The sequence below is a fragment of the Megalobrama amblycephala genome, linkage group LG9, assembly GCF_018812025.1.
Source record: "Megalobrama amblycephala isolate DHTTF-2021 linkage group LG9, ASM1881202v1, whole genome shotgun sequence".
NCBI classification, from domain to species: domain Eukaryota; kingdom Metazoa; phylum Chordata; class Actinopteri; order Cypriniformes; family Xenocyprididae; genus Megalobrama; species Megalobrama amblycephala.
The window spans coordinates 5872373-5884779 of NC_063052.1; the positions used below are offsets into that span (position 1 = coordinate 5872373).

At 37.2% G+C, this 12407-nt stretch overlaps 1 protein-coding gene across 2 annotated transcripts in view; it reads right to left on the bottom strand.

Moving 5' to 3' along the window:
• pag1 (phosphoprotein membrane anchor with glycosphingolipid microdomains 1) overlaps nt 1-12407 on the bottom strand; it is a 65476-nt gene that overhangs the window by 17372 nt on the left and 35697 nt on the right. The window contains exon 2 of one of the 2 annotated variants that reach the window (XM_048201333.1): nt 1496-1527. The exons of the other annotated variant lie outside the window; for it this stretch is intronic. The gene's annotated coding sequence lies outside the window, so the exon portion shown is untranslated. The remainder of the gene's footprint in view (nt 1-1495; nt 1528-12407) is intronic. 2 annotated transcript variants of the gene reach the window in all.

Genomic DNA, 12407 nt, shown 5'->3' on the forward strand with positions numbered 1-12407 from the left:
TCGACCTCAGTGCTGCGTTTGACACTGTTGATCACAACATTCTTCTTGACAGGCTCGAAAACTGGGTTGGGCTTTCTGGGATGGTCCTTAAATGGTTCAGGTCATACTTAGAAGGGAGAGGTTATTATGTGAGTATCGGTGACTATAAGTCTGAGTGGACATCCATGACATGTGGAGTCCCTCAAGGTTCAATACTTGCACCCCTCCTGTTCAACCTATATATGCTGCCACTGAGCCAAATAATGAGAAAGAACCAAATTGCATATCACAGCTATGCAGATGACACCCAGATTTACCTAGCCCTCTCACCTAACGACTACAGCCCCATTGACTCCCTGTGCCAATGCATTGATGAAATTAAAAATTGGATGTGCCTAAACTTCCTTCAGTTAAACAAAGACAAAACTGAAGTCATTGCGTTTGGAAACAAAGACGAAGTTCTCAAAGTGAACACGTACCTTCACTCTAGGGGTCAAACAACTAAAAATCAAGTCAGGAATCTTGGTGTGATTCTGGAGTCAGACCTGAGTTTCAGTAGCCATGTAAAGACAATAACTAAATCAGCATATTATCATCTCAAAAATATTGCAAGAATTAGATGCTTTGTCTCCAGTCAAGACTTAGAGAAACTTGTTCATGCTTTCATCACCAGCAGGGTGGATTATTGTAATGGGCTCCTCACTGGTCTTCCCAAAAAGACCATAAGACAATTGCAGCTCGTACAGAACGCTGCTGCCAGGATACTGAGCAGAACCCGAAAACATCAACACATCACACCAGTCCTCAGGTCCTTGCACTGGCTTCCAGTTGCATTTAGAATTGATTTTAAAGTACTGTTACTCGTTTATAAATCACTCAATGGCCTAGGACCCCAATACATTGCAGATATGCTCATAGAATATAAACCTAACAGATCACTCAGATCATCAGGATCAACACACTTAAAAATACCAAGGGTTCACTCAAAGCAGGGAGAGTCTGCTTTTAGCTGTTACGCCAGCCGCAGCTGGAACCAGACTCAAAACACATCTTTTTATCTATGCATTTGCTGATTGAGCACTGTGCTATGTCCGAACTGTTTGCACTTTATTTTATACGTATTATCTTTTTATTCTTTAAATTCCTTTTCCTGTTTTTATTTCATTTTTAATGTATTTTATATCTTTTATGTATCATCTTGATTCTGACTTTTAATGCATTTTAAATATTGCGGTAAAATTCTCTGTTTTTACTGTTATTTCTATTCCTTATGTTCTATTTTTATTATTATTCTTTATGTAAAGCACTTTGAATTACCATTGTGTATGAAATGTGCTATACAAATAAAATTGCCTTGCCTTGCCTTAAGAAAACTACCACAAAAACCTTTACATACGAAAAATACATTTGGGAAAAAAAAAATTTCCCAAAAAGCTGTAAAAACATCAGCACATTATTAAAAACCAAGCCTTGCACAGTTTTAAGTACCAAAAAAAAAAAGACAAACGAGTCCTACCTGAAGACTTGTTTGGCTCCAGTGATTGTTGCCTGCAGGAAAACAGAGAGAGCAGGCGAATTAGATTCAGGAAGGGAGCTCTGCACATACTGTAGTACCAGACAGCACATTGTACAGAACATCTTGACATGTGCAATCCTGAATTATCATATAACCATAGTCAAACTTACAAATGCCTGACCATAAATCACAATCAGTTACATAAAGCATCATATTAAGAAAAAACGATCACATTTATCTTCTATGCAATGATAAATTCTGCATTCAGGGTCTAATGAAGTCAATGGATCATTGGTTCCCAGTAGCAGAGCACTTATGAGTCTCACAGCATGAGCACATCTCAAACACCGGCTAAAATGCATGCGAGCACCAGCATGCAGCTCTACCAAATCCGTGTGTCTGTCTGAAGAACATGCACCAAGAACCTTTTCTAGATCCTCACAAATGCGCTCCAGAGTAACTATAGCAACCATGATCTGAAGATTTGTGCAATGATTTGCTCTAATGAATGTATTTAATGCCAAATCAGGGAGTATAATATGCAGATGAAGACAGATGGAAGACAGATGATTTTAGATTTTTAAGCTGTTTTTGCTGGTTGCTTACTAGCCCAAGTCCAAATTTCCCATCCCAAAGTTTCTAAAATATTTGTCTATGGGATTTTGGTAACCATTTCATTGTCCATCATCAATCATTCAGATATACAACCTTCTAAATACTACTACTAATAAAAAACTATAGCTTATGAAATAAGGGGCCCATTCTCACTGAAATGTTAAGACTGAAAAGTTCTTTGCAAGGAATGTTAGGATTGTGTGTTTCATGCCATATAAAATAAGGTACTGGAAAAGCCATTTAATGGGGGAATGTGTTTGGAAAGGCTGTAGTCCCAGACCGAGGTGAGCAACTGTGGTTTTTGGCAAGCCATTGGTCACTTCTTTGCTAGAATCACTAAGAACCTTCAAGATCCAGATCACCAGATCATGTTTTAGAACTACCTCCATCCGGAGCCTTTAATACACCATCAAATAAGATCCATATATCTACATTTGTGTATCTTGTGTCCAAAAATCCGCAGCATCTGGCTCAGAATAGGAAAAAAGCGTGAAAAAAAAAAATGCCATACTGTACCTACATTGGCATATAGTTACTTTATAGTTTCAGACAACCATACCGCAAAGACTTTACTCCCCAGGGGTCATAGAGAGGGCGGGATTTTGTGGAAAAGCACAGCTGGATTGCTGCTGAGAACACATCCGGTAAAAGATTCTCATGCAAACGCCAGCGGCAGCTCTTGAATAAATAATTGCACTGGAGCTGGAGTAATGCAATAAGGAATTTTGTGGATGCTCTGTTATTATAAGTTTTTCTGCTGACAGAAGCTTTGATAATAACTCATCTCCAGCAGAGGAAGGAGCTCGCTCTAAAAAAAGAACATTGTAATACTGCGGCATTTGTAACCCCTAATGTAAAATCGTCTGCATTCTATGTAGCCTAAAATGAGGAAATATTTGCAGCAGGTGGTGGTTAGAATAATACAGTTTCTATAGGTGTCAATCAAGAGGCTATTATCTTATAAAACACCAACGGTTTCACAGCTTCTCTCTGGCCATGTTAGAGGAGAATGACACATTCGACATATGTCGCATTCTGGCTCTCTGCTGGACACGGGGGTGCATGTCGTCTGTCGTTACACTGCACTCGCTGTGACAGGAAGCTCAGTCTGCTTCAGGGCACTTTTAAGTGATTTAAAGGAAGAGTTCACCAAAAATCAAGAACTGTGTCATCATTACTCACTTTTATGTCTTTATAGACCCATATGGCTTTCTTTGGAACACATAAGGTGATTTTTTTAATATTCTAGCCTTTATTTATATGTAATGAAGGTGAATGAGGAATGAACTTGTCAAAATGCTCCAAAATTTGCACTACATTTGAAGTTTTCCATCTGAAGTCATGAGATAGCTTTATGTGAGGAACAGACCATTGTTCACTGAAAATCTTGACATTTGACCAAAGCTCATGAGTTTGTGAAAATAGTAGCAATTTCAAGTTCTTTTGAATAAAATCTTTTCAATGAATTTTATGATCCAGTTAACAAATCAAGACACTTTTATTCAATAAGAATGAATTGAGATTAACACTTTATTCAGCAAGGACACGTTAAATAGTTCAAAAGTGACAGTAAAGACATTTATGGTAGAAAAGATTTGATTTCAAATAAATGCTGTTCTTTTGAAATTTCTATTTAATAAATGTAATTTAAAACATAACTTTATATATGAATTGTAACAATTGTTCTGTATTTTTGATCAAATAAATGCAGCCTTGATAAAATCATATCAAATTTTATTTATAAAGCACATTTAAAAAAAAAACTTTTATCAGCCTGACATATAATGAGTTACAGTAGTCGAGTCATGTGGAAATAAAAGCGTGAATAACTGTTTCAAAGCTGTCCCTGCTTAAAAGTGGTTTGACTTTGAGTTTATATTCATGAAGACATGCCTCTAATCTCTTGTGGGCAGAGTTATCTTTATGTTTTATAGGCATGTAGAGTTGGGTGTATTCCGCATAGCAGTGGTAGGACACACCGAATCTACTCATAATTAATCCTAGGGGTAGCATGTATAATGAGAATAGTAGAGGTGCCAGAATCGTTCCATGGGGTACGCCACAGGTAAGTCGCTGAGGATGAATGAGAACCTAAACTACAAACCCGATTCCAAAAAAGTTGTGACACTGTACAAATTGTGAATAAAAACAGAATGCAATGACGTGGAAGTTTCACGTTTCAATATTTTATTCAGAATACAACATAGATGTCATATCAAATGTTTAAACTGAGAAAATTTATCATTTTAAGGTGAAAAATAAGTTGATTTTAAATTTCATGGCATCAACACATCTCAAAAAAGTTGGGACAAGGCCATGTTTACCACTGTGTGGCATCCCCTCTTCTTTTTATAACAGTCTGCAAACGTCTGGGGACTGAGGAGACAAGTTGCTCAAGTTTAGGAATAGGAATGTTGTCCCATTCTTGTCTAATACAGGCTTCTAGTTGCTCAACTGTCTTAGGTCTTCTTTGTCGCATCTTCCTCTTTATGATGCACCAAATGTTTTCTATGGGTGAAAGATCTGGACTGCAGGCTGGCCATTTCAGTACCCGGATCCTTCTTCTACGCAGTCATGATGTTGTAATTGATGCAGTATGTGGTCTGGCATTGTCATGTTGGAAAATGCAAGGTCTTCCCTGAAAGAGACGACGTCTGGATGGGAGCATATGTTGTTCTAGAACTTGGATATACCTTTCACCATTGATGGTGCCTTTCCAGATGTGTAAGCTGCCCATGCCACACGCACTCATGCAACCCCATACCATCAGAGATGAACTGAGCGCTGATAACAACTTGGGTTGTCCTTGTCCTCTTTAGTCCAGATGACATGGCGTTCCAGTTTTCCAAAAAGAACTTAAAAATTTGATTCGTCTGACAACAGAACAGTTTTCCACTTTGCCACAGTCCATTTTAAATGAGCCTTGGCCCAGAGAAAACGCCTGCGCTTCTGGATCATGTTTAGATATGGCTTCTTTTTTGACCTGTAGAGTTTTAGCCGGCAACGGCGAATGGCATGGTGGACTGTGTTCACCGACAATGTTTTCTGGAAGTATTCCTGGGCCCATGTTGTGATTTCCATTACAGTAGCATTCCTGTATGTGATGCTTGACTTCTGAGAGACACTGCCACTCTGAGAGGCTCTTTTTATACCCAATCATGTTGCCAATTGACCTAATAAGTTGCAAACTGGTCCTCCAGCTGTTCCTTATATGTACATTTAACTTTTCTGGCCTCTTATTGCTACCAGTCCCAACTTTTTTGGAATGTGTAGCTCTCATGAAATCCAAAATGAGCCAATATTTGGCATGACATTTCAAAATGTCTCACTTTCAACATTTGATATGTTATCTATATTCTATTGTGAATAAAATATATGTTTATGCGATTTGTAAATTATTGCATTCCTTTTTTATTCACAATTTGTACAGTGTCACAACTTTTTTGGAATCGGGTTTGTAACTGAAAAACTTCTATTAGAAAGGAAAGACTGGAATAATTTGAATACCGTGCCTCAACTGACCGTTCCAGTCAAGATAAGAGAATCTTGTGATTAATAAAATCAAAAGCTGTGCTCAAATCTAATAGCTTGATGAGAAAATGAGGTTTCTTTCAAAAACATTTTGACCCCAAACTTTTGAACGGTATTGTAGACTATTTTTATGATCCTTATGTATCCTTTTTGAGGCTTGAAAGCTCCAGTCCCCATTCTTTATAACTGAACAGAGGTCAGAAATGACATAAGGGTTAGTAATTGATCGCACAATGTTAGCTTAACTAGCCCTTTAAGACCCAACATAGCTTTCTTGTAAGCGTAACACTGCAGTGAATGTGCAACAACATTCTGCAACATCCTCAGTTTAACAAAATGACCAATATGACAGCAGTCAGGACACAGTTGTCCGCCCAACCCCCTCCTCATCACCAGACTGAGGCCAATTCATAGTGAGAGAAGGAGAGAATGCTGGCCATCTTGAGTCTGGACTCTACAAGGCCACGTGTCTGGGTGAAACAGAGGGATGAGTGAAAGAGGACAGCCTGTTTTGAAGAATAAAACTGATCCTCTCTGTATTCGCATATTCCTATGAGACAAGGACGATGAAATAATACCCTTTACAGACAGCTAATGAACTGTGTAAGGTTTCATTAAGACCAGTCTTGAGGGCAGATGAACAGGAAGCAATTTCTTTGGGTCAATGGTTTGTCATCTGTGCCTTACAGCAACCGACTACCCAATCAGCAAGCTCGTAGTCGAGCGCAAGCCAGAGGGCCCTTCCAATTAAAACGGCCACATTTGATCAACTGACTTTGTGTATCTATGGCAACCACACTCATCTCATGGGTTAATCAGCTGGCATGGAAATCGATCCCCTGATGGTTTGCATATAAAGAGAACTTGCAGCAGCATGTACTAATGCCCCCAATAATAACAATCCGCTCGAAGGTCAGACGGCCTAGAATTGCTGCATCACCACAGAGAGGCTATAAAACACAAATCAGAGGAAGTGATTATTTGCTGATCTTCTTCATATGACAGATAGGTTGAAAGTGTGTGTGTGTGGATTGATATTCTTCTCTGAAATGTGACAGATGTTTAAAGAGGACATGTTTCTCTCGAAAAGCCCATGAGTTATGAAACCACAGTCTCAGCTTCCCGTGCAGTGTGTTGGAGTGTGTATGCAACAGCTGTGCCTTTCTGTTCTCCCACAGACAGAGTGATGTCCCATTAAAGCCTGTCTCCGGAGACACTGTCATTTCCTACAGCACGTACCACAAGCCTGCCTTGACCTCCCTCAAATCTACACTCAGTAACCACACACAGAGATGCATCGACACAGGGTATGATGGGAATGGAAAAATAATTGACTGATTATTGAGTAAATTATGTACTAGTACACTGCCTGCTGAAAAAACATCCCAAATACTGTTTTGGTCTTAAAGGGATATTTCACACAAAAATGAAAATTTAGTCATCATTTACTCACCCTCAAGTTGCCCCAAACCTATATGAGTTTCTTTTCTTTTGTTGAACACAAAAGAAGATATTTTAAAGAATGTTGGGCACCAGACAGTTGACTGTAGCTATTGACTTCCATAGTATTTTTTGTGGAAGTCAAAGGGGCTCATCAATTGTTTGATTACCAACATTCTTTAAATGTTCAGCAGAAGAAAGAAACTCATACAGGTTTGGAACAACTTGAGGGTGAGTAAGTGATGACAAAATTTTTGGGGTGAACTATACCTTTAAGGGTGTGTTCTTTTGGTCCGGACCAAAAAAGAAAATGATACAATTAGTCCTGGTTCACTTAGCCTTCACAATGTCATTTTTAGCAGCGAATCTAAAAATAAGAGGCTTTTATGATGTATATTTTGTGATTGAACTTGTCAAACATCCAAAACAGTGCTGTTTGCTGGGCTAAATGCGCTCGCTGTACTGTATGTGCGTATCTATAATGGAACCGGCAACTCGTGAAGAGATACTGAAATGTGTAAAGGAGTCAAAACAGTGGCAGGAATCCTTCCGTCACACACGCAAACGGCGAGGAGACGCGGTTCTGACGCCTGTACCGAACTGTGATGGGCAACACTGCGACTATGATTAGAAAAAACAGATATGCTTGAGCATTCTGTCCTTTTAGGGTCACATCTTGTGACATCATGTCCTGTTTTTAGTTCATTTACATGTTTTCGGTCCGTGTTGTGTTTATATTTCAGTCGAAACACACCAGAGTTTGTTTGAATCAAACCAAACCTACCAAGTGTGAACAAACCCTAAGATAGAGTAGTCTGACCAGCTGAAAAGTGGCTTTTAAAATCAGCCAAAAGATCAGCTAGACCAAGCTAGGAGACGAGTTTAGACTGGTTTAAGCAGATGTTTTTCAGCAGAGATATTTTAAAAAATAGTATGAAACAGCCATTTTCAAACATGCTGCTATTGTCACAAGACCTTATCATGATTTATGTTTAATTCAGCGAGTGGTGTCTGGTTATTGTCTTGTTTAAATATTATGGAAATAATGTACTTTTATAAGAATATGGTTACACTAGTTTAAGGTTACAATGTAATTATACATTTAAGTACTGAGTAATTTTAATTAACAATATGTATTTACTATACAGTTAGGGTTAGGATTAAAATGAATTTAATGTTTTCAGTCACTTATTTATAATGAAAGGAAAATGTATTATAATTTAAATTTATATTAAATGCATTTATTTTAAACACAACTTTATATGTGCTTTAGTATGTTAGCAACACATCAAAATAAGTGGATGACAAACGATTATTGAAAGATAATCATTAAAATGTACTTTAAAGTGAAATTTTTAATTTGACATTATTACAAAGTGTATTTTTTAAAAGGGTACTTAAATGTGCTAAGAAACATGTACTCTATAAGTAGACTTAAGTGGCCTTTTATTTCATTACTATTATATTATCTACAAAATATATACATTTTATTAAATTACTTTCAATTTAGATTTCAATTTAGATTTCAATCACACTACAAGTGCGCATTTAGGGTTTAGTACAGTACAAATGAGGAGGAACAATATTGCCATTTTATCATAAGAGCCACAATATTTACAGTACACAATTCCAAGTGTCAAGTGTAAGCTGTAGTGCACAAGCTAGAGCAAGAACAACAAGCTTGTACACCTGAACACATACACATGCAAAACTTAGATTAACATTAACCTACTATGAATCTTTTTAAGTAGAATTAATGCTGAGCTGTATAACTATTAAACCAGGCATGACCTTTTATTTTGTAATAAACAACTTAGACTCAGTGTTAATGTTCCACTAGATGTTCTGAAGATTATTTAAGCACAAAAACACCCTAAACCACAGCAAAAACAAAAATAAACCTGTAAAAAAGGGTGTTTTAACCACCTGACAATGACGCAAATGTTGGGAATTTGTAAGGGTGGGTGAGGGGTGCATGTGAAAGTGATCCCGTATTTGGGATTTGGTGTATTTTGCCATTGGTACAGACCCCTTATTCATTTTAACCCATTTTCTTCTCTAATTTAGCCTCTTTCCCCAGTGTTTTGACCAAATTAAACAAGCAAAGCCTTGGTTCACTTGGCTGTCGGTCCAAATCAGCCTGTGTAAAGCTATTCCACTCACTTTTCTGCTTTCTCTCTCACACTTTAGCAAACACTGGAAAAAAGAGCAGGCTGTGCCAGTTCAAGTAAATGAATTTGACACTGCTTATTTAGAGGAGAGAGAGAGAAATCAGCTAAAAGCAAAGCACTCTGGGGCAAATTCAGAACAGTTGTGCTATTTTTGCACAAATTGTCAGAACAAATTGAGTTCAGCACAGATTTTGAAGGCATGTTTGCACATTACCTGGTTTGCAAATTCCTTTAGTGAACTGGACACTAAAGCATGTGCAAATAAATGACGCTATCTGTGGGCACAATTCATTCTTATTGAATTCCCCCTCTCTTTATTCAGCACAAACAAAGAGAAATCAAATTTCCCTGTCATTGTGGTGGAGATAATGCTCAGGTGCTAATCAGGCAGAGCAAGAAAATGATCACTGTGCTGCAGATAGATGCAGAGATTTGGCAGAGCGGCTGCATCATTTTAAAATGCTAAACACATTCAGTGCTGACAGATGAACAGTGACATGTTGCCACAGTTACAGGGAGCATCCCAGATTATTCTTGACCTTTATCTCATTCCTTAACACATTTAGACCAGAACTGAACCACTGAACTGTGTTGACAACGGGCGGCCAAACAATGCTTGCACTCTGCAAAAAGAGGCCCTCTCTACTGTAAATGTGTGTGACTGTCAGAACTCAGTCAAGTGTACTTCCCCACACTTGTAGAAAACCTATAAAAGATTTCAAGTAAACATGCCTGCAAAATGTCTGCCAAACTACTACTTTATCAAAACAAGATATGTGACCCATGCTGTCAAAATGAGTCAAAAAAGGCTAATTTCAAGCTACAGGTAAAAGAAGTGAAAAATGTCATTTTGGCCGAATTTGAATTTTTTCACATTTTTGTGAAAACCATGTTCATTAAGCCCTCGTCTAGCGATCCCAATGCTCCAAATAGCATTTAAACATCTAAAAGTATCTTTATTTGTACGTTTTCTGAGAGGAGTACCTTTCCTTTGTCCATGAAAAATTTTCCATGTTTTTTTCTGCTCGCTTCTGGACGACTGGCGCTTCCTCTCAGCAAAAGTTTAGTATTGTTTTGTAAAACGCAGTATTCCAACTTTGTGAATATTCATAGTGAATTCTCGATGGCATTAGTCTGAACCAATGAAATGTGATTTTCAAACTCATGCTGATGTAAACAAAATGATCTTACTCGCGCTGACTGACAGATCCGAAGCGCGCGCACAAAGATGCCACAATCCTGATATACACATACATACTTCAAAAAGAAAATGTCTTGGTGAGTATTCACACAAACATTATCTGTTCTGTCTTAAGTGAACGTTTGGTTAACTGTTGGGGAAAAACATCTGATGTGTAACATTATATTAGATGTGTGATGGGTCTTAATACAGTATATAGGCTGTCTGTTTCATTAATGATAATCAAACAATTGTGGAATTATGGAAAAAAAAGTTGAATATATATTCCTTCCTTTAGATATGGGTTTTGGCTTGGTTTGTGCCAAATTTGGTGCTATTACCAGGGATTTTAAGGAATGGTTGCTAGGTGATTTTGTTTGGGAACCTTCAGAAAACAGGTGTAGCTCAGTCATTTTTGCCGGATTCCAACAAATCATATATAATTTTGAATGTTTTAATAACAACTCATTTTTGATGATTTGCTCATTGCGACTCATTTTGCCTGCATGGGTCACATCTTACAAAAAATGTTTTATAGAAGTAACAGTATCCATATCTATATTTTGACAAATGGTGGAAATATGTTAATTTTGTGAGGGATCGAACTGATCCAAGTGACTCTGGCAGTGTTGGGGAAAGATACTTTTAAAAAATAATGCATTGCAATATTGCGTTACTAATTAAAAAGGAATTCATTTCAGTACTTGGTTACTTTTTATGGAAAGTAATGTGTTAAGGTAATTTTTGCGTTACTTTTTATCATCTGGGCTGGGTTGTTTGTTTGTTTATTTTATAGCAAAAAATATATATATTTTTGGCAAATGTAAAGGTCCTTTCACACCAAAAGTGAAATAAATTTGCATGAATTTGAGCATGAATTTGCATTTTCTGTAAATATTTAGTTTAAATGTAGGCTATAGCTATATCTCATTTAAGTAATCTAATTGCATGAAGCTTATTTAGGTAAACATCACAAAATGTATCTGTTTTTGTAGCTAAATCCAACAGAATTTGACCAGTTTTTCTTATACAGTTTATTTTACAAATGGCGCCCCATAAACTACGTTACCTCAGATGTGTACGTTAGTGGTTGGATTCCACAACTGATAACATAAAACATATATAGGCTAAGACAATACAACATTTACTGTAGGTGTCATAACATTTACTGAATTTGATACATTTTCTATTGCGTTTCAGATTTGGCTGTGAGATTCGCTGATTTTGGGTGCATAAGATGTGTTGAATTCTATTGTCCAGTTGGCATTTTCACCCCAAAATGGCTGCCGCGTTACCGAAGCACCACCTAGTGGCTGTTACCCAAAAAGCATCAGAGTTTCACCTCTTGAGTTCTATACTCTTTGTCTAGAATAACCATCATGTTTATGCAGCGCACAAAACGCCTCTGCTCTCCCGTTTTCCCTCAACATCGGGATGGGAGAGGTATCAGCCAATAAATGGGAAAAACAAAGAAACTTGCATTACTTATTTGAAAAAGTAACTCAGATATTTTGTTGCAAACTTAAAGGATTAGTCCACTTTTAAATAAGCTTTTCCTGATAATTTACTCACCCCCATGTCATCCAAGATGTCCATGTCTTTCTTTCTTCAGTCGAAAAGAAATTAAAGTTTTTGATGAAAACATTCCAGGATTTTTCTCGTTATAGTAGACTTCAATGGGCACCAAACAGTTGAAGGTCATAATTAGTTTCAGTGCAGCTTCAAATTGTTCAACACGATCCAAGATGAGAAATAAGGGTCTTATCTAGTGAAACCATCGCTCATTTTCTGAAAAAAAAAAAAAAAATTATATACGTTTTAACCTTAAATGCTCATCTTGAACTAGCTCTCTTCTTCTTCTCCTCTATTAGAATTCCAGCAGTGTAGACACTGCTAAGCATAATACTGCCCTCCACAGGTCAAAGTTTGAACTAATTGTTATATACTATTGAAATAGCATATTGCATATAAAAAT